At 45.5% G+C, this 23,164-nt stretch overlaps 3 long non-coding RNA genes across 3 annotated transcripts; 2 read left to right on the top strand and 1 right to left on the bottom strand.

Moving 5' to 3' along the window:
- On the bottom strand, positions 1–4,831 carry LOC310702068. The gene is made up of 3 exons (XR_014523192.1): positions 4,627–4,831; positions 2,833–2,949; positions 1–254 (listed from the first exon to the last, which is right to left on the bottom strand). It is a non-coding gene; the product is annotated as an uncharacterized lncRNA (long non-coding RNA).
- A 1,842-nt stretch (positions 4,832–6,673) lies between these two features.
- LOC310699215 lies at positions 6,674–10,820 on the top strand. The gene is made up of 3 exons (XR_014522005.1): positions 6,674–6,866; positions 8,577–8,687; positions 10,597–10,820. It is a non-coding gene; the product is annotated as an uncharacterized lncRNA (long non-coding RNA).
- A 6,013-nt stretch (positions 10,821–16,833) lies between these two features.
- LOC310702045 lies at positions 16,834–22,697 on the top strand. The gene is made up of 3 exons (XR_014523157.1): positions 16,834–17,063; positions 18,787–18,897; positions 20,632–22,697. It is a non-coding gene; the product is annotated as an uncharacterized lncRNA (long non-coding RNA).
- Positions 22,698–23,164: the final 467 nt, after the last annotated feature.

Genomic DNA, 23,164 nt, shown 5'->3' with positions numbered 1-23,164 from the left:
TTTTTATCTAGCGCAATCACATGCATGTTTAATCAGAAGGAAATTCTACTGAGTTCCACAAGAGGTGTTGGTAGGATTTCAGCCTTAACTGTTATGTTTGTCATCACCCACACTCTACAGTGTTTTGTTGCAATAGTCTTGGTCGGTACAGCAGCGCACCTCGTGTTCAATTTCATCTTCGGGAGATGTCCAATTGGTTTCACATCTGGTACCATTTATATAACAGTTCTTTATTCTTTTCAGCAATTTGCCATCTGGGATTGTGGAGAGAAGAGGGAGTCTTTGTGTTACTTATGAGGTATTTCCTAATACCTGTGCTACTGTCAAGATCACCTGGTGTAAGAACCATCTCATTTTTGTTTGTATAGTGCATTTGGGTTGAACCACCCAGTGATTTCAGCAATGGGGAATCAGATCCGTTGATACATACTTTGCCGTTCAGTTTTGAATCTTGCTAGTTTGCCACAACAGAGTGTGACAGAATGTTTGGAAGGTGTGACAGAATACAGCAGAACCATAATAACATTTTGTATCCTTCCATATTATCCATAGTGTTTGTTACATTACAAGTGTGATTAAAATCCTGCTCCTACACAAACAAGGAAGGAATATCTCTTCTCCAGCACAATATTTGTCTGTTTACTGCATTTCTATACTACTTCTATACTACTGTCATTATTAAAATACTAAAATAAATTATTGACAGAAGAAGTAAAAGGGCATTTCCAATGGCTTATCCATACAGTGGTACCTCGGGTTACAGACACTTCAGGTTACATACGCTTCAGGTTACAGACTCCGCTAACCCAGAAATAGTACCTCGGGTTAAGAACTTTGCTTCAGGATGAGAACAGAAATCGTGCTCCGGCAGCGTGGCAGCAGCAGTAGGCCCCATTAGCTAAAGTGGTGCTTCAGGTTAAGAGCAGTTTCAGGTTAAGAACGGACCTCCGGAACAAATCAAGTACTTAACCTGAGGTACCACTGTACTTATATTTGCCCCACAATTTCTAGGCACATGTCTGACCTTTAAAGCAGGATGAGGCCTGCATTGAATGGCTGCAGAAATATCTAGTCACCTTCTGAGATTTATGGTTGAGTGGATTGCACTGAATTGTGTATTGTGGCCTGTCTACCCCACCATCAGATACCTCCCAACACTCCCCAAAATGGTTTTGAGCCTCAAACAGAACCAGCCTTCTCTATAAGACCATTTGCGGAGGATAAGGGTCAGTTGGGGCCAGGGTTTTTTCTGGAGTCTCAATATGGATTTCGAAATAGTGGGATGAGCCCAGCTGTCGTCTCTGCTCGCATGGCCTGCTACACTGCCTCTCAAGTAGTTTGCTAAGTTGTAGTTTGTTAAGTGTGAACCACCCTGTGATCTTCAGACGAAGAGTGGTATACAAATTCAATAATAATAATAATAATAATAATAATAATCGAGCAACCAATCACCTTGATGCCACGGTTTCTTCAGTGAACTTTAAAAAAAGGTATTGAATTGAAAGGATTGGAGATAACATCCCTTGCGCAACTGACTTTCAACTGCTACACACACACACACACACACACACACACACTTCCCCACTCTCTTTTTCTTTCCTTTGCATTTTTCCATTCTTCCTCTTCCCTGCCTTTTATTTTCCTCTCTCCCTCCCTCTCTCTTTCTTTCTGTGGTGTCCTCTTTCCTGGTCATTACTACTATTATTATTGGTTTTGTTTCAATGCACCTTTCCCTACTGGTTTCCTGTTTGCTTGTTTTTGTCTGTGTCTTTTGTATTTGATTATGTGAGTTAAGTGAGTTTCTAATGGGTGAAGTAGGTGTTAGAATATTTCTGTTCCACCTTAAAAGGGAGCAGGCTTTGTGAGTCACAGAGTCTGCGCATTTCCTGTTCACAGGATGTTTATGTTTTCTGTTGCTTTCATTTCTCTCTCTCGGTGCCTGAACGCTGAAGCAGGCGGTCATGTTTTTCTCTGTTCTGACTAACGCCGAATAAGCTTATGAAAAATGCTCTCCTGCGTGCATCTTTCGCTGTGCATTATCTGCTGATAAGAGCGTGCATCAGCCCTGGAATGTGGGAAGCTATTTCTGGAGCTCATGTCGCTAATTGCTGATACTGCGTGTCTATGGGAGATCGATGGATGTCCGGAGGCGACGTGGGGCCATGATGGACTTTGTCTCCCTGGCAGTATCCCAACAGTAGGGTGGTTGAGTGTGCGGTCACTGCTGTCAGCCTCCCCCATACCCTGTAAGATCACCCAGCCTGGGCTATTTACCTCAGTAGCAGGTAAACACACCATAGCGGTAGGATTTGCCACTCCTGGATCCTGCCAGATCCCACTGCTTGAGGCAGTTGCCTCAGCTCGGCTCATGGCGGGGCCAGCTCTGCTTGAACAGAACCCACAATGTTCAACCTTTTAGAGAACTAATGCATTCTGCAGTGTTGTTTACAGCTACATGCACCATTTTCAGACAAGGCCTCAGACTCTGTGGTGGACAGGGACAGGTACGTGTCGTCAAGTATACGCTAGAGTATACTTTTTCAAAAAGTAAAAACTGGGACACCACAAGCTTTCTTTTTAAGGAAACCTCCAAGATTGTCCAGCCTTTCTTTTTTTTTAAGGAAAACCTGAAACCCCCAAGTCATTGAGCTCAAAAAACTCAATTTTTTCCGTTTGCCTTGCCTAAGATCCAGGACAAAGCGGAAATTCTCCTTGGACGTCAATTCTGCCTTTGAAATTCCAGCAATGTCCGGGAAAATCCAGATGTATGGCAGCCCTGGTATACAAACACGCAGATGAATGGGAAAGAAACACTCTGCAATGTCTCCTTACCTTTATACTGTCTCTCGACTAAGCACCCCCCATGATCAACTCTGCAGTATGTTGTTGCTGGAAAGCACCGCGACCCTGGCTCCTCGATTCTGCACCGTCGGCAGGTTATTCCATGTGCTATGAAAGAGAGAATGTTGACTCTCCTTGCAGACATACATGGGCTTGAGTGGAACGTTCACTGTGGGAAACTGTCTCTTTAAAATTTAAACTCATTGTTCTAAAAATTAATGATGGAATCCGTTGTACTTGGAAAGGCATTGTGGCTGGGAGCCACCAGGATCAAAGAACTGTAGAGTTGGAAGGGGCCTGCCAAGGGTCATCTAGTCCAACCCCCTACAATGCAGAATTGTGCCTGGGGTGTGTGTATCAGTTCCCAAAGGATCCCTAATGGCGGACAAATAGAGCAGATCAAAATCTGAGAGAAGCACAGTGGGAGCATCACTGCACACTCTATCCCTGTGATTGGGATATCTTTGACTATTTTGTAACCTGCCCTGGGTCCTGCTGGTGATGACAAACATGCTGAAAAAAATGATTGCCAATGATTAAAATGGAAGCAACAGGCTCTGGAAAAGAAGTAAATAATGGATGTAGGCAAATACATGATCTCTGGACAATGGTGGGCAGGGGAAGGGGAGAAATGGGTATCTTTTATGCCACTGTAGCTTCTACTATTTATTCTAAGACCAGCTCAGTTTTGTCTTCACTGACTGACTCTTCACAGCCTTTCCCAGACCTATCTTTTACTAAGTGAGGTTAAATGTAAAGGTAAAGGTACCCCTGACCATTAGGTCCAGTCGTGGCTGACTCTGGGGTTGCGGCGTTCATCTTGCTTTATTGGCCGAGGGAGCCGACGTACAGCTTCTGGGTCATGTGGCCAGCATGACTAAGCCGCTTCTGGCGAACCAGAGCAGCGCACGGAAACACCATTTACCTTCCCGCCGCAGCGGTACCTATTTATCTACTTGCACTTTGATGTGCTTTCGAACTGCTAGGTGGGCAGGAGCAGGGACAGAGCAACGGGAGCTCACCCAATCGCGGGGATTCGAACCACCAACCTTCTGATCGGCAAGCCCAAGAGGCTCTGTGGTTTAACCCACAGCACCACCCACGTCCCTGAGAAAGGGGGCAGGTATTTGTAAAGACCATTTCAGTGCACTCTGGCACTCGTCACGGTGCCCCGTTGTGCCAGAAGCGGTTTAGTCTTGCTGGCTACACGGCCCGGAAAGCTGTCTGTGGACAAATGCCAGTTCCCATGGCCTGAAAGTGAGATGAGCACTGCAACCCCATAATCGCCTTTGACTGGGCTTAACCGTCCAGGGGTCTTTTACCTTCCCCCTCCCCAGGTATTTGTGAGAGTAAGTTTCACATATATTGTATAATGTGTTCACCGTTGTTATCTTTCATTTATGACATGCATCTTGTGCCTTCATAGTAAAATAAAAACGGTACATCACCCTTGGCTCGCTTGGAAGGAAGAGAAGTTTAAAAGTGTAAATAATCAATATGCGTGTGCTTCACACATTTTCTCTAAGTTACTATAATTATCATTTAGAATATGACCTCACACATCCTTCCAGGGAAGATGTAGATAATCTAACTAATCAATAACATAAATATATGTGCGCACTGCATACAGTCTTCTCTCCAAGTTAATTATTATTTAGAATATGACCTTACACATCCCTCCTTCGTTTCCAGTTCAAAAAAGCAGATTGGGATTTGTCACTGTTAAAGTATATAAAGTATAAAGTTAAAATACATGTGAATCTTCCTCTTGCAGGTGGGACTTACCTCCTGGGCTGAGCCCAAAGAAAACACAGGCTGCCAAAAGCCAAGTAAGAGCCACCCATGGCCCCCAAGATCTGCACCCCATGGGATGGCTTTCTGGAACAAAGAGAGTGAAGTTGACTTCTTCTCCAGCCCTTCTGGAGGGATCAGACAGAGCTCTTGGAAAGCATGTAACAGCTTCCCCCAGCAAGAAGTTATTCCAAGTACGGAACAGTCTGACCAATAATGGCTATATAAGGTCAGATGGGACCATTTTGGCTCCTCGGATTATCTAATCCTGCTGGACATGAAAGCTCTGGGGGTGGACTTGAAAGCCTCCCACCATCTGCAGGGCTACTGCTGCTGCTGTAAAAGAACTGGCCAGCAAGTCCCCATAACTTGCAGACTTCCCCAGTCATGCGAGAAGGAAGGAACCCGAGTTCCACCACTTGCTTCTCTAGTACATTGGAACCTTGGCCTTCGAACGTAATCCATTCCAGAAGACTGACTGACTTTGGAAACGTTCGAAAAGCGAAAGCGAAAGCCTCAATACAATAGGGAAACTCAAGATGGAAGCCATGTGGCATGTTTGGCTTCCCAAAAACGTTTGAAAGCCAGAGCAGTTACTTCCAAGTTTTTGGCTTTGGGGAGCCAAAACATTTGACTGTGGAGGTGTTCATAAACCAAGGTTCCACTCTACAAGGTTTCTGGTGTCTTTCATGTTGACTGTAAAATATAGCTACATTCATAATTGAGCTACACACTTTGGCCTATCAGATTGTTGGCATACCCCCCCTCTCTCTCTTTCTCCTCATGGCTTTTGAGGCAGGGAAGCCATATTTACATGGAATCAGTGGTCTAGTGTCAGGGGCTGGGGAGGTCATGGCTCTGGGTGCAAAATTCTGATGGGCGCAACCAGCCCCCCCCAGCACTGGATTCCACAGGGATCCGTGCCTTGAAACTCTACTACGAGGCGGTCTGTCAATCCTGGATCATGGAATGATGTATACTACAAAATACAGACCTTTTAGATCTGGAAGGGCATGGCAACCGTTAGGGTTGGCATGCCTATTTAGGCTACGTCAAGGTCAAAATGCACAAAAACTTTTTAAACCATGTTATAAGGGAGCCTCTATAAATGGTTTGAGCTCTGGCTCACTGTGAGTGGCACAGATGGAGGGAGGGAGGTGGGCAAGGGGTGAACCCAGCAAGGCATGGCATGGCTTAATTTACGCTGCTTTTGGTTTATGCCAGCAGCTTCTGGTGTATAGGAGTGCTGCCTAAAATCACACACGCGAAATGATGCGGCCATTGAAAGCATATATGAAATGGATGGAAATAAAATATAAAATAGATTTAAATTGGGATATGCAGGGAAATAGAGTAAATACAGTGGAACCTTGGTTCTCAAACTTAATCCCCTCCGGAAGTCCATTCAACTCCTAAAATTGTTCAAAAACCAAGGCGCAACTTCCAATTGGCTGCTGGAGCTTGCTGCACTCAAGCGGAAGCCGCGTCGGACGTTCGGCTTCCAAAAAATGTTCGAAAACTGGAACACTTACTTCCAGGTTTTCGGCGTTTGGGAGCCGATTTGTTTGTCAACTAAGCCGTTTGGGAACCAAGGTTTGACTGTATAAGTAATGATGATTCTGTTTGAAATGTTTGTCATAAATGAAAATTATATCTTAAGTAGAAAGTAGAAAGAAGAAAGAAAGAAAGAAAGAAAGAAAGGTTGGAAGGAAGAAAGAAAGGAAGAAAGGAAGGAAGGAACCAGCATGCCTTCCATGTAAGATAGCATCAGGTGCCCACAGAGATCTGGGCCATTCTCCCCGGTGTTCTGTTTGATCCCTCAGCCAATTATGATTTTTCCGAACCATCAGTACACTGTGCCCCAAACAGCTCAAGGTTACCACTGCCCACACACCTCTGCTGCTCTTCAGAACCACCTCTGCATAATGCCAGAGGCTTATTGTACCTTTGAAGCCCACCAGAATGAGGGAAGAAGTCAAGAAGATCTTTCCCGGCCTTATATATTGGATGCCTTGAACCTGGCTCTTCACACTGAGCCATGTGCTGCTGAGCAGAGGTTCAGGAACAACTGCTCTGCAAGCCTGAGGTCTCTCAGCTGTCAGCCTTCAAAGCCAGCCTCTCCATACTAAAAGGCCTCCCAATGGGGAAGAGCTTCTTTCTTGACCATCGGGGCCTGTGCTTGGCTCAGGTCTGCTTACTTGCATTCTTTCTTTTGCTCTCCCTTAACCATGAAGGTAAGTCCTGCCCCTTGAAGAGGTGAAACCAAATTTATCCGAAAATAGAGAAATCCTCAGACTGCTTTCGGAGCTTTGCCATGTATCCTCTGCGAACTCGCATAAAATACAGTTATTTATTTATTTATTTATTTTAAAAAAGTAGAAGTAGTAAAATTAGTATCGGTACTTTGGAATGAGGGAGAAATTGGATTCACTTCAGATTTTGACGGGAACCTACTTACCGTATTGGCCCGAAAATAAGCCGCACCTTTAAAATTGGAGAAGGGAAAGGAAAAAAGAAAAAAAATACCCGAATATAAGCTGCTCCATTCCTCACTGCCCCTGGCTGTGTAATGAGCTCTCTCCCTTCCCGGCCTTGGGGGTGAGGACAGGGGACTACGCATGGGGTAAGCGCTGCTTTGCCGCTCTCCTGGAGCTGTTTGCCCAGCACTCCTGGCTGCATACTGCAAGGTCGCGAATATAAGCCGCACTTTAACTTTTCGCAGTTGGAATTGGGGGCAGGGGGAGGGAAATGTGGCTTATATTCAGGCCAATACGGTATGTGACTCTTTCTGCAGCAAGATGCAAATTGAAACACAGTTATCCTTCAAAATGTGCACTTCTCCCAATTTTGTGATGCTCTCCTCCAACTAACCAATGTGTTAAAAAAATTGCACATTAGGGGAAAGTGTGCACAGGAGATAAATATATGAGTGGAGTTGAGAGAGAGCTGAGCGCCCAAACAATGCCCTGACTTAGTACATGGGACCCCACCAGCTTTTAAAAAGAGGATACAACTGGTTTCCTTAAGGATGATGCTATGTGCAGCAAGGGGACGTGGGTGGCGCTGTGGGTTAAACCACAGAGCCTAGGACTTGCCGATCAGAAGGTCGGCGGTTCGAATCCCCGTGACGGGGTGAGCTCCCGTTGCTCGGTCCCTGCTCCTGCCAACTTAGCAGTTCGAAAGCACGTCAAAGTGCAAGTAGATAAATAGGTACCGCTCTGGCGGGAAGGTAAACAGTGTTTCCCTGCGCTGCTCTGGTTCGCCAGAAGCAGCTTAGTCATGCTGGCCACATGACCCGGAAGCTGTACGCCACCTCTCTCGGCCAATAAAGCGAGATGCGCGCCGCAACCCCAGAGTCGGTCACGACTGGACCTAATGGTCAGGGGTCCCTTTACCTTTTTATTTGCAGCAAAGACGGAACTTTGCCACAAGTTTGAATACAATTTCCATATCCTATTCTATGCACGGAGAGACAAGTTTTGAAGGGGGGGGTAGTTCTTGCTGCTGCTTCCAGTGTCTATCCTGAGCTATAGAGTGCCAACAGGATTTTTGAAGTTCAGGATAATGTAAGTTGATTGGTCCATCCACATATTAAGATGGCGAGTAGCTGAGCTCTGAGTGGCACTTTGCCTTGCAGAAGGCTCAGCCTTCCCCATTAGGAAAAGCTTATTTTTTATTTTATTTTTAGAGCAGGAAATGCTAGAAAACAATGGGCTTGTGCAAAAGTTAGAGGGTTTCGGGACCCTGTTCCCCTACCCACAGCAAAGCACCTGATTTACTGACTTTTAAAGAAAGGGCGACCTTTGCAGGGACGAACAATAATCTTTAGTTGACAGCCCTGCATTGCGGTTGGGGGGTGTGTGTGTGTGGATTAGATGACCCTCTGGGTCCCTTCCAACTCTATAGTTCTTTGATATTATGAAAAAAATGCCTGCCTCTTACAGCGGATGCCATAGAATGCAGAATGTGCGATGGATGGCACGAAGTGAGTTCATGTTGGCCTCTATACCGCAGATGTCCTGGAGTTAAGTGCTCAAAGAAAATTGTATATGATGGTAAGGAGCCTATTTTCCCCACTCCCCCTCTTTTCCCAGGTTCCCTCTCGCAGGTTTGACTAGGCTGACCTAATGTCAAGGAGGACACAGGGGTTTGTGAGAACACAAAGGCAGCTCTGCTGGATCATCCCCAAAGTCCAGCTGGCTCAGCATTCTGTTCCCACAGTCGCCACATATGCGTACATGTGCACACACTATGAAAAGCATAACAGTAATGGACTTGCAAAGTGCTCTCAGATGCAAAACTGTTGTCCAGTTTTGCATCTGAGGAGTTACACATTAGGAATGTGCACTGGCTTCAAGATGCACCTCGTATCTGTATCCGAGCATCTTAAATAATTCTAACTTGCTCTTTGTAATAGTAGTAGTAGTAATAATAATAATAGTAATTCTGAGTAATTCTCTCACAAATTCTGCAAAAGAACAAGTTAGAGATGAGCTTGCAGTATCTCCAAATCTGGGAGAGTTGTGTACAGCTATTAACCAAATGAAAAGCAACATAAAGTTCAAGAAAACCTAACACCTTATATAGCTGAGATCATAACAATATGTTTTCTTTATTCTTGTATACTCATTCAATTGAGTTTTACTCAGAGGAGACAGATTAAATTTAATAGATAATTCATTTCAATGAGTCCAATTTGAGGACTCAGCCACATTAGTAAAAACAACAGTGCGTTGAATGCGTTATAAACACGCAACACCAGAAGGTGCTGGAGAGCAAAAAAAATTCTTTGTGATTTTACACAGCGTTTCTCCCCCTTTTGTTATAGCGATTTAATTTCTGACTTATTTATAGTGGGGTTTTTTCCTGTGTAGATCCACCCAGAGTAATAATAATAATAATAATAATAATAATACGCTGAAGGAAATAAAGACCAGATATAATTGGACCCCCTAGAAATTTTGTATGAGCAAATCAGGATGAATATTCAGTAAATGAAAGATCCCCTTTCCTTAATAATAATTAAGCATAGCAGGTTGAATTTTTACCTCAGGCTCTCAGTACACTTGGTCATGTAATTGTTCACTGGCTGGCAAGTGCAGACTGCCAGCAGCAGTATGAAAAACACCTGCCATTTCTCACTGAAAAACAGAATATCAGAAATATTTTACCCAACCCTACTTTGAATAGATGGACTCAAGCCTGCTGCTGTGGGGATTCCAAGGCCTATTAGTCTAAGATGGACTATGCAATTGTGTAGAAACAGTACTAGAAGTTTTGCCTCATTATGTTCTTGAATGTCAGTTCTGTTCTAACATTAAATTAGAACACTGCCCTTGCTTAAGTGCATGGAAACCCTGGAGTGTGGTAGGAAAAAGTAAGGTTTTGTTTACAAGGAACAAATAAGTATGACATAGTAAAGACTTCCCGTCTTAGGAAAAAGTTATTTGAAATCATTTGTAGAGAACTGAGGGTGGGGATTTGGAGTTTTCAGGACATAAATGTATTGTGATATATCTCTCCTGCCTTCTAACACATTTTATGGTAATGATTAAATTTTAGTAGTTTTTGCAAAATGGTAAAAAATAAAATAAAATTCTGTTTTAGGCCTATTTTAATGGGGAGACACCTTCCTTTTATGTGGCACTTCTGATGCCCTTATTGGTATACAGTGGTACCTCGGGTTAAGAACTTAATTTGTTCTGGAGGTCTGTTCTTAACCCGAAACTGTTCTTAACCTGAGGTACCACTTTAGCTAATGGGCCCCCCCGCTGCCACCACACAATTTCTGCTCTCATCCTGAAGCAAAATTCTTAACCCGAGATACTATTTCTGGGTTAGCTTAGTCTGTAACCTGAAGCGTCTGTAAACTGAGGTACCACCGTATTCTCTTTGAACTAATTCGATAGAATTGTATTCATTTGTTCACCAGTTAACATGAACACTCTTTTTTTCAATTTCTAGTCAAAACTGGGAAAAAGTTAAGCCACCACTTGGGCTGTCATTACAACGGTCCGGGTTTGAGGTGTGGACAAAAGTATGTTTATAAGCGCACAAGAGTGGACTACCTTTGCTGTGACACCGAAGTCTGTTTTAAAACTTAATCTAAGGCCATAGGAGCCAACTCCAAGGGACCAAGGGCCCTTCAGCCCCTGCCCCCAATTAAAATATTTGAAGTCCCCCCCAAATGTTGATGGGCATTGTCATTTATATGTGTGTGTGTGCTGCATCATGTGGTTGATTATGTGGGACTGGGCTTACCTGTCCCTCCCCCAACATTTTATTCAAGTTGGCACCTCTGTCTAAAGCACATTTAACATTAAGATAATAACTCATTTCCCTTCCCCACAGCAGAAGGCATTGCGATGCAAGTGACAAACAGGCGTTTGTCCCTGTAAACACGGAATTTTTTGGGGTGGGGTGGGGCAAACCAACTGAATTTCCCCCCATCACCATCATCTCCCTCTACAAATTGGAGTCTGACTGTGGTGTGTACAGCCTTCTGTATTCATGGAGGAGCCCCACACATTTTAAAGCAATGATTTTTCAGAGTCCTAAACACATGACGAGACTTCATGAGCACAGGAGACAGCACTTCGCAGTGCGTGGTTCCCAGCATCAGAATGGCAGCCTATCAACAGCTGTGAATCAATTCTTACTCTGTTCACAACTTTGCTCCTTCTTCCTGCTCCAGAGCAGAGGAGTGCTCCTTTGTGTTCACTCGTTTACACCGTCTGTCATTGTCTATTGCAGTGTTTCCCAAACTTTTTTGGGCAACGGCACACCTGTTTACTGAAAAAAAATCTCGCGGCACACCACCATTAAAGCCCCGCCCCGTGACGTCAGCGCGCAGCGTCACGCCGGGAGGGACGCACGAAAGTGAAAGTTTTTTCCCTCCCCCCCTCAGTCCCTCGCTCGGAATTCAGCTCGTTTGGGGCATCGCTCCGGCTGCTCCCTCTCCCGCCGCGCAGGAGCGATGCCTCTCTCTGGCTCTCCCTCCGCGCAGGCTGAGGGAGGGAGGGAGGTGCGCGTGTGACCCGTCTCTGCTGGGAGACCAAACCCAGCGAGGCAGAGTCGCGCGGAGGCGCCCAGGCAGCGCTGCCGGCTGCGAGGAGGAGCGCCAGGCAGCAGCAGGAGGCGCGGCCTTTCCTCGCCGCCGCCGCCCCGCCTCTCGCCGCCCGACTCGCCCGCCTCCCTCCAGGCATCTCGCGGCACACCAGCCGATGTCTCACGGCACACTCGTGTGCCGCGGAACACCGGTTGGGAAACACTGGTCTATTGTTCAAAAAACAACACCCCCCCACAAAAAAAGTAAGTGCATAATTCTCTTAGAGGGAATGGGGTGTTCCTTGGTGAGGTGATAGTCACTGGCCAAGCGGTGCTGTATACATTGTGCTTTGCTGGAAAGACAGAAGCTCAGCTCTCGCAAGCCCTGCTGCACTAATCTCACACCCAACTTCACTCACGACCAACACTTTGGGTTGCCAGTTGCTTGTGTGGCTGTTTTGCAGAATTGTCCGCTGAAGGGTACACCACATATACTCTGAACAAATTGTGGAACGTGGGAGGTGCTCAGTGGTAGCACACTGAGGTTAATGAACACGGCTAACTTAGGTTCCACTATGCTTTACTCACCTACTGAAGCTAATGGACCCAGCCTAGCCACTCTGAGTAGGAACTAATTAAACACAACCCCATGACATTGATAATATTTGCCTTTCTACTTCTGGCATAGCAAGTGTCTCCCTGAGTTCTGGGAGCGCAGTGGTCATTGGTCAGTCCTTAACTGACTTGTTTGGGTATTTCATACAGTGGTGTGTGGTCAGTGGTCTATGGGGACTAGACTAGTCCCCTCAATGTTCCTGGTAAATTGGAGCATTGGCACCTCCTTCCCAAAGCACGGGAGGCTTCTGCTCAGCTTAGAGAGAGAGAGGCGCAAAGCTTACACTTGTGATGTCAGGATGTCACACACACAACGTCACGTCCCCCCATCGCTCTCGCAAACTGGCACCTCTGGCCCGAACTGTTCCCCTATAAAAAATATCACTGCACACCACTGATTTGATCCTATACTCAGTCAGGATGTTCAGAGATGGCGTTGGAGCCAATTCTACTATGACCTTTTAGGCTGCTATCCCTTGGATTCTGAATAAAACTCTCCTCTGGGCTTGCAGAACTCAGGTCCTCTGAATCTCTGTGATTAGAGAGAAATCTCTTTACTCTTTCCTTCCTGTTAAGAATTCATTGCCCTGTAACTGTAACACAATAAAGCTTTTAACTAGTTTGGACTGTTGGAGCGTTCTAGGTGTTAAATCAACGAGTTAGATAACCATTACAATTATTGCTAGTTTTGTAAGTGAGACCACTTGTTTGTGCTATTGTTATTTTATCTAATGCTTCGATTTCCCCCCTTCTGCTTTAAGTTTAAACTTTAAATTGTAATCCACATTCTTTTTTGTTCCCCTTTTGTACCCTGATTTTCCCTTGCATGCCTTGTTCCTTATATTCTCCCTTCTCGACATTCACTTATGTATAACCTTCGTTTCCTTTGAGAATATTAGGCTTCCATTTTTCTTAAAGTGAAATGCATGAACTGATCTTCTGGTATTGTCATCGCAAATAAATATTGAAATCAGATTTCAGCTTCTGGTTATGTGTGGTCACATCCTTTCACCCGCAGGAGGAAAATAAGGACCTCACTTTCACACATAAGGCAAGGGTTACGAGGCTGACAAGTGTCCAAGGGAAGTCGGTTCATAAACTCTGACCAATACACAATAAGAACACAGGAAGAGGTTGCTGCATCATGTCAACAACCCATCCAGCATCCAGTTCTCACAGAGGCCAACTAGATGCCCATGAGAAACCCGCAAGCAGAATTTGAGCACAAGAGCTCAGCCCGTTGCGGGGATTCGAACCACCAACCTTCTGATCGGCAAGCCCAAGAGGCTCAGTGGTTTAGACCACAGCGCCACACGTTTCCCCTACAGAGAAGCATGGTGGGGGCTGGCTTGAGCGGACGACAGAAGCAGATGAGTGAAAAATAAATGTTTATAAAGAGATACACCCAAATGGATCAATCCTCATGACAGGAAGTCAGCAGAAACACTCCCAGCACAATTAAGTGACCTCCATCTCAAATGGTGCTTAGGAGCAGGGCTTTTTTTCAGGGGGAAACTCAGTTCTAATACCACTCAGGTGGGCGCTATTACCATTCTAAGAGAATGAGGTAGGTGTCTATGGTGAGTTCTGGCTCCTGTTTTCCTAGAGAAATGGGACTGCTTAGGAGCCTCTGGGATGGACCAACACTGGCTGAGCAACCCCTGCCAGCGAAGGGGGAAGAAACCCTAAAACCAGAGAGCAGCTGCTTAGGAGGAGCTGTCCCATGGCTCTACAAATGGGACCACTCCCAAGGATCTTATCTTGGCATTGCCACTTCAAGAGCGCTCACGCACATCCCATGGGGACAGAGAACGGGCATACATGGTGTCCATAGCAACCACAGCACCGTCAACCAGTTGCCACCCACCAGCCCACCATAGGCACACCCCATAACACAGCTGCATGCGCCAGCTCTGCAACGCAGCATGACCCAGTAAACAAATGCACATGAAGCTCGTGACAGCTGCTGCAGGCACCCCAAACATGCACTTGCACCGCCCATCAACAACACATTTGAAAACAAACAAACACCCCGAAACCACGCGGCACACACCAGGAGATGTAAAAGGAAAGTCAATGTGTTACATCTACCTCCCTGAGGTTCAGCACTGGCACTCCACAGGGATGTGTGTACTCATCGTATACATATGATTGTATTTCATCTGATCCATCCACTGTAATTATTAAGTTTGCAGATGATACTACCATAATGGGTCTAATTACAGGTGGAGATGAATCAGCATACAGTGGGGAGGTTCAAAAAGTATCTACATGGTGACTAGAGAATAACTTGCACTAAATATTAGCAAGACAAAGGAGATGGTGTTGGACTTTTGGAGGAAGAGAGGAGAACTAGCCCCGTTGTATATCGGGGGGGGGAGGGGGGAGGCTGTGTCGGAATCTTCACTCAGCCAAGCTGATAAAGCTCATTTTCCGGCTGAGCCTTTGTAATCGCTCTCCCGACGAATAATTAACGACCTGAGCCTCAGGCACATTTCCATCCAGCAGAGTTTCCAGCACAGGGAAGTGATGAGATTTATGGCTACATGCTATGTTTTATTTCTCACTACGCAGACAGCAAAGAAATATACATCCTCTCTCTATGAAAGCAGAGAGCAACTGAACAAAGGAACAGGAAACCACTAACGTCACATCCCTTCTCCCCTCCCGTGAGACTTCCAACAGTCTGGAAGGTCTCTGGAATGTAAACAGAGTCCAAGCAGCTGCTCAGTGGCAAACAGAAACTAACAGGCTGTGTGGAGAAAGTCTCTTCCTTTAAATTCCTGGGAGTTTACCTTAGTGAAGACCTCACTTGGAAAAACAATATAACTCAGGTGGTTAGGAAGGCCCAACAGAGACTCCATTTCCTCAGGGTTTTGCGAAAGACCAATAATGTTAAACAACAATTGATGACCTCTTTCTACCGGTCCATAATAGAAAGTGTCCTCTCATATTGTATCACAGTGTGGTACGTTGGTACGTTGGCTTGACAGCAGCCAAATAATAAACCCAGCACTGTAATACTACTACTACTACTACTACTACTACTACTACTACTACTACTACATTATTATTATTTACACCCCGCCCATCTGGCTGGGTTTCCCCAGCCACTCTGGGCGGCTTCCAGCAAAATATTAAAATACAATAATTCATCAAATATTAAAAGCTTTCCTAAACAGGGCTGTCTTCAGATGTCTTCTAAAAGTCAGATAGCTGTTTATTTCTTTGACATCTCGTGGGAGGGTGTTCCACAGGACAGATGCCACTACCGAGAAGGCCCTCTGCCTGGTTCCCTGTAACCTCACTTCTTGCAGTGAGGGAACCACCAGAAGGCCCTCGGAGCTGGACTTCAGTGTATGGGCAGAACGATAGGGGTGGAGACGCTCCTTCATGTATACTGGGCCGAGGTCGCTTAGTTCATACACAAATGCTCTGCAACTCCCATGACTCATAATCCTTCCTTCTCTTCAGTTCATTAAAGTGCACATACACCCAACGCCCATGGCAGCAACTGCCTTCTGAAGGTTCCTTGGGCTGGAAGTAGAGCAGCACAGGTGAAACCAACCACCCCCTGTGGGCAAACAGAGTCTTTCTCTGGAAACAACTTCCTTATGAGGGCTCCAGGGCTGGAAGCTGGGGCAAGACCGGTGGAAAAAGCTATTACTTGCTGGTCAACAGATTCACTCTTCCCTCCATGCAAGTTGCCAATTGCCTGCCATGATTAATAGGAACTACTCCCGCACTTATGCCATCAAATTCTACAGTGCCAACTTCCAAGCATGGTTAAGTACCACGCTTTGATTTTCTGACATTATTTATTCAGTGCCAGAGCTGCAGTAGTATCTGTGCAGCCAGTTATTCAAGATTTAACTACTCAATTAAGAGAATTGGCTGCCCCTATGCAAGTGGACCAGGTTTAAGGATGCTGTGTTGATTTTCAAGCCTCTAAACAATTTGGGTCCAAGATAACTCAGGAACCATGAGGCACGAAATCTCCTGGTGTGGTTACAGGGACCTATGTCTTTGAGTATAGTCTAAAATAGATGGACTATTGATGGAAATCAGTTAGCACAACCATAGCATACACAGGTGTTTCTCCAAGTCCTTGCAGTCAGCATGGAACATAAAATGGCTTCACCCAACTGATTAAACAACCAGCCCGCCCCCACTTGCAAGCATCAATCGCAGCTTTGATCCTGTGGGACTCGATCAACCAAGAAATATGGAGGTGGACAGAAAGCCCACCAAAAGGAACAAGCATTCCTTCAATGTTGTATAGCATCTGGAAGCCATTGCTGCCTGGGACATTCTGTAAAGTATTCAGCTGGTTCCTCCTTAGCCCGTTCGTATTTGTCTGAACAATCAGTACATTATGCCCCAAACAGCCCAAGGGAACCGCTACCCACATCCCCATCACTCTTCAGAACCACCCCAGCACATTGCCAGAGGCTTCTCATATCTTTCAAGCCCACAAGGATCACATGTCCCAAGAAGCTAGGAAGTTTCCTCCCATCGCTTTTATAAAAGCTGCTTTGAACCTCATCCTTCAAACTGTGGGGTGTGTTCCTTACTAGAAGCTGTGCTCCTGTTACAGCTTATTGCCACAGAGCCAAGTGTGTCCCTCAGCCGTCAGCCTTCGGAAACCAGTCTCTCAGTGAGAAAAGATTTTCCAATGGGACAGAGATTCTTTCTTGATAATCAGTGCCCACGTTGGGCTCAGGCCTGGCTGCTCGCAGTCTGTGCTCTACTTTGCCTCAAGTCCGGGGGTAAGTATCATCCCCATCCCTCCTTACAAGAGGTAAAAGAAAAACAAGCCACTAGTTAATGTACATAATTCATCTGCCTGTCTTCCTAAAGTGAAGAAACCCTGCAAGTGCTTTGAGCGGTGCTATGGTCAGGCCTTCTGTGGTGGTGGTGGTTAATTTCCAGGGGTTGTGCATATAAACAAAATTGTACAAAGCCAAAGCAATCCCCAGAACCACCTCCAGCCCCTAAGAGCTCTGAGTTAAGCCCTCCAGTTTACTTACTCGGGTCTTGAGAAGCCACGCTTCTTCCCACAGTTTCTCTTCTCCTTCCTCAGTCTTTTTCTAGCTGATGCTGCCTCTGTCGTCTCCCTGCAAAGATGCAGACCTGTTGTTTAGAAAGAAACTTTCTTCCACCCCAAGCCATTTACTGGGTTCCTCTTTGCATATGGAAAACTGGTGAGGAGAGAGATCTGTTAAGCCCTCCAGCTTGCTTACAGTACAGTGGGTCCCTTAACAGCTCCCTTCATGCCAGGTTTCCCATTCTGCTGCTCCACTCCTTTCCGGGGCGGCTGCTGCTGCTCTAGTAATTGCCCTCACCCAATGCACCCAGCCTGGGGGACAGGATTCGGGTGGGTTGCTTTTTCAGAGCCAGCTGTGGAAAGGAAGAGAAGGGGCCTCTGTGTGTAGGGAGGGTGGGGGTGTTGCTCTGCCTGGACCAGCCACCAGCCCTTCTTTCCACCCACCCCACCCATTTTCCATTTGATTCATCATTTCCCTGCCAAACTTGGGATCGCTTAAGTAAAGTCTGAATAAGACGTGGCTTCCCTGTATTGGCTTAGGCTGTGTGTGTTTGGGATTCAACTGTTTCTGAAAGGCTAACTCTGTGAACACACAAACTAACACGCCAGGGCTACGGACGTGTTATTATTGTTGTACACCACTCCAATCTCTGATCAGTGCAAGATTTCAGGGGTTCCAGGCATGCTAAACCAGGGTTTGTTTCATTTTGGGAATGAGGCACAGCGGCGACTGTGGTGTCTTTATAACGTAAGGTTTATTTATACATATATGCAATCCGAGCCTACGATGGAGGGGTTCATGGCATTGACACCCCAAAAGGGTCTTGCTCAGAGGTCAGCAACCTTTTTCAGCTGTGGGCCGGTCCACTGTCCCTCAGACCATGTGGTGGGCCAGACTACATTGGGGGGGGGGGAGAACGAATTCCTATGCCCCACAAATAACCCAGAGATGCATTTTAAATAAAAGCACACATTCTGCTCATGCTGATTCCCAGACCATCCGTGGGTTGGATTGAGAAGGTGATTTGGCCACATCCGGCCCCAGAGCCTTAGGTTGCCTACCCCTGGTCTTGCTTATCCCACAGCCGCAACTGTGGATTCAAAACAGAAATCAGCCACCATGCTCTGATCCTCTCTCTAACTTGCCTCCTTTACCAGAGTGCAACCTTTTTTCTCCAGGTAACATTCCAGCCAACTCCGAATAATCTAATTCAAATTCTGCCTTTCTGTTCTAACTAATTCTGGGCAGAGGGAGGGGGCCCTCCCATTTGCCACCTGGGAGTCTCCCCTCCCCCCCATTGTCTGCCTAGCACAGAGCTTTGTTTCTTTGGAGCCACAACTTGGGACTCCCGGTCTACCCCCTAATGAAGCTGATGTGGTGAGTTTTAAATAAGAGCAATGTTTGCAGGGACAAATAATAAAACACAATTATTGGTCCTTTACAGCAGATGCTATAACATGCAGGTTTTGCTCCAAGTGGGACACAGAGGAAACATGCACTCCGACTGATCGTACATGTACGGGAGACTACTGTATGATTGGAGAAGTTTTTGAAGGTAAGTGGATTTTCCTGTGTGTATTCCTCCCTTTTGTATGCCATGACTAGGATGACCTGATGTTATGGAGGAGAGAGAGGAGACCTGCTGGACTACATCAAAGGTCCCTCTAGTTCAGGGCTTCCCAAACTGTGTCTCACGACACATTAGTGTGTCAGCTGCAGTGTGTCGCACAAACACTCCCACACTCCTCCTGGGGTTGGAAAAGGGGTTAGTTTAACCTCTGGTTTGCTAGTAAAACTGAATTATGAGATGATGCATGTCTAAAAAGTGTGTCACCGACATGAAAAGTTTGGAAAGCTCTGCTTTAGTTCAGCATTTGCAGTCTAGTATCAGGAGCAGAGAGAGATGGTTGCCATTACCTCTCCTTCCAAGAGACACCAGTGTCCCCATGGGTCAGAGTTCCACCAGGTTTGAAAATGACAGCGTCCTTGCCAGGACCAATGTCTCTTGGAGGAAAGAGCAGCAGGGTGCCACAAAAGTTCTGCAGGGCTTCTGTCTTCCATGCCCCTGAAGCAGCTAGCAGACTGACAGACATTTTAAAATGGTAAGAGAAAAATTACAAAAAAGAAGAAATACTGCAGCCATGGTCTCATCTCCCCTCAGACTGCTGCGGGAATGCTAGCCTTGAAATGGCTCAAATTCCTGCACTCTCAGTTTGCCAAGGTTGAAAAAGGTGCCAAACTGTGAAGTCCATCACCTTTCATAATCGGGCATGACAAAAATGCTGCTGAGGATTTCCAGCCTGAAAGCATAAGGCCACAAAGTGTGGTGGGGATGGGAGCATGTGCCACGGGCGAGATAAATGGGCAGATAACTCCGTCTAAGTAACTGTGGGGGCAGCAAAACTAGAAGATTTGCCTCATTGTATCCTTGAATGCCAGCTCTGTTCTTATATCAAAGCACATCACATATAGGGGGCCTTACGTGTTGTTGTTGGTGTTTAGTATTTTAGTCGTGTCCGACTCTTCGTGACCCCATGGACCAGAGCACACCAGGCACTCCTGTCTTCCACTGCCTCCCGCAGTTTGGTCAAACTCATGCTGGTAGCTTCGAGAACACTGTCCAACCATCTCGTCCTCTCTCGTCCCCTTCTCCTTGTGCCCTCCATCTTTCCCAACATCAGGGTCTTTTCCAGGGAGTCTTCACTTCTCATGAGGTGGCCAAAGTATTGGAGCCTCAGCTTCAGGATCTGTCCTTCCAGTGAGCACTCAGGGCTGATTTCCTTCAGAATGGAGAGGTTTGATCTTCCTGCAGTCCATGGGACTCTCAAGAGTCTCCTCCATCACCATAATTCAAAAGCATAGGGGGCCTTACTTAAGATGAAATACTGCAGATAGGATGAAAATGAGGCTTCCTTTTTTTTTATTACAAGGAACAAACCGATACGTCATTTGGAAGGCAGCCTCTTTTGCAGTCTGAGGAAAAAGGTGTTTGCAACCTATTTTAAACAATTGCAGCAGAAATTCTGAGATTTAAGGATATGTATTTATTTTGACATGCATCGTTCACATGTTGCAACTTTTATTTTAATGTTGACATTGTAGTAGCTTTTGCCGAATAAATCTGAGATTCTGTTTTAGGTATACCTTTAAAAAAATGGAGTTGAAATGAATTTTATTTTAGCATTAAATATGTTCTCTTCTGTTTTGATACGTTCTGTGGACAAAGTCCACAAAGTTGTCATCGTTCACTCGTTAAGACTAACACAAATATTTCCCCTTTTCTCTCCAGCCGGCACGGATGAATTTATTCAAATGCTAAAATTCTGTGGCACTCTTCCATTAAAATACTTGTGTGGACAGGAATGGCATGAATATCGCAGAGAGAAAATGACATGCTGTTATCACGACTATTGTTCTGATGAATATCCTTAAGTTGTTTTAACCCATCAGCCTTTCCCTTCCCTCCTCCCCTCCTCAGTTTGCTATTTTGTTTTGGAAGCTGCTTTGGAGGTGCATTTGAATGGAAATACGAAGCGTTGTAAGAATGCAATGATTCCAATCCAATCAATCTAACCGCTATCACCGTCTGCTCAAAAGCTGCTGCTTTTGAGTGCAGATCTCAGAAAGACACAATAAATATTAAGCGATTCTTTCTGTCCCTTCCCCACGGTGGAAGTCAGGCCTTCATGAACTGTAATCCATATGACAGACAAAAGACTTCTGTAGCCATTTTGATGGCATGTACCGTATTTTTCGCTCCAAAAGACGCACCTGACCGTAAGTCGCACCTAGTTTTTAGAGGAGGAAAACAAGAAAAAAAATATTCTGAATGAAACAGTGGATATATGGTTTTTGTGGTTCATGCTGTGGCCACAGACATGTGATCTGATGGTGAATTTGGGGACCCTGGGCAAGAATCCTGAGGATCCATGTGGATCCGTGCTTTGTAACCACATTTTTGCACCACTGCAGTCCCAGGAAATAGTGGGTGCATAATTTTTTTGGTGCAGGCTGTAGCCATAGACATGCTATGTGATCTGATGATGAATTTGGGGTGACCCAATGCAAAAATCCCAAGGATCCATGGGCTTTTACCTCCCCCTCCCAGGCAGTCTCCTTTATCTCTAGCATCCCTTATCTCCCTCCCCAATCTCTTTGCAAGTTTGCTGTCTTTACCTCCCCCCTCCCAGGCAGCCTCCTTTATCTCTAGGGTCCCTTATCTCCCTCCCGATTGCTTGCGCATCAGCTCCTTCCTTTCAACACCCACTTCCCTCTTTCAAAAAAAAAGCATGATCTGCTTTTTGCCTCTGGGCAATTTGGCTCTAGGGACCACACATTCACTCCATAAGACGCACAGATATTTCCCCTTACTTTTTAGGAAGAAAAAAGTGTGTCTTATGGAGCAAAAAATATGGTACTGTAATCTTTTGAGGGGCTTTGGGTGGAAGGGCAAATCCGCAGGCTCTACTACCAATACGCCACCCAAATGACCCTCCACAAATAGGAGGACGGCTGTGCCTTGTGGGGAGACTTCTGAAGGCTCCCACACACGTTTTAGATCAATTATTTTCCAGAGTCCTGAATGTAGAGGGAGCCCCCATGATCACAGGAGAGCCTCCGCTTCACAGTGCACAGTTCCCATCATAAGAACACCTGGTTATCCCTAGCTGTGAATGAAATGCTCCTTCAGTTCTCAGCTGTGCTCCTCCTCTGTGCTCTAGAGAGGAGGACCATTCACTTCTGCCCACTCATTTATGCATTCCTTCATTCTCTGGAAGTTTTCAAAATAAGCCCCGCCCCCCACCTTCAAATGCACAATTGTCTTAGAGATTAGGGTGGGGTGGGATGTTCCTTGGTGAGTTCATAGTTACCGGTTAAGCATTGCTTTACACAGCCCACATTTACCAGCCCCACACCTGATACTGAGGCCTAAAATGCCTAATTTTGACCAGAGACTGCTTGAACTGGGCAAGTTACAGTAGATGTTGTTGAAAATATGAGTCTGTGGTGTGGATGGTGGCAAAGTTCATTAAAAGGAAATGAGAGTGAGCTTAGATTGCATTATGTTGCATTCTCGGGAGTAGAATGCCATATGACTGCTCATTTTTTAGGTTGTGTTACCAATTTTTAAAAAATTCTTTTCAGGCCGATATTCCCATTGCTGTTCTCGATCTTTTAAACTGACTATCTCTCTTTTATATTGTTCTCTCTTTTCTCTTTTCTTAATATTTATATCAAAGTTTAAAAGTTAAGTGGAAATCTATATTCTGTTTTGCTTCCCATGTAATGATTGTATCTTGATTTTTCCTTGAAAACACTGTCCCTGAAAGTTGCAATAAATATTTAAGTAATGGATTTTAGTCTCTGGTCAAATTCGGTCCCTGGTCATATTTTTTCACTGCCCTTTCACACATTGGGGGAAATTGACAGCCTTGCTTTCACACACAATGGGGAGGAGGGCTGATTTGAGTGTCTGAAAGAAGCAGGGTGAGTGGAAAAAACAAACAAAACTCACTTGTGCTAGCTCTGGCCCAACATTGCTTTCACAGCTTGAGCATTTCATCCGTTGAGCAAAAGGAGTGAAGGGGGAAACTTTGCACATTCAACTGAATGTACTGTGGTACCTCGGGTTACGTACTTAATTCATTCCGGAGGTCCGTTCTTAACCTGAAACTGTTCTTAACCTGAAGCACCACTTTAGCTAATGGGGCCGCCTGCTGCCGCCGCGCCGCCATAGCACGATTTCTGTTCTCATCCTTTTTTTTAAAAAAAAATTAATAATTTCAAAACTGCAGAAAAAAAGAAAAAAAGAAAAAAAGTTA

Source organism: Podarcis liolepis (genome assembly GCF_965112155.1).
Source record: "Podarcis liolepis genome assembly, chromosome: 2".
NCBI lineage: Eukaryota > Metazoa > Chordata > Lepidosauria > Squamata > Lacertidae > Podarcis > Podarcis liolepis.
This window is presented reverse-complemented; position numbering and strand designations above follow the sequence as displayed.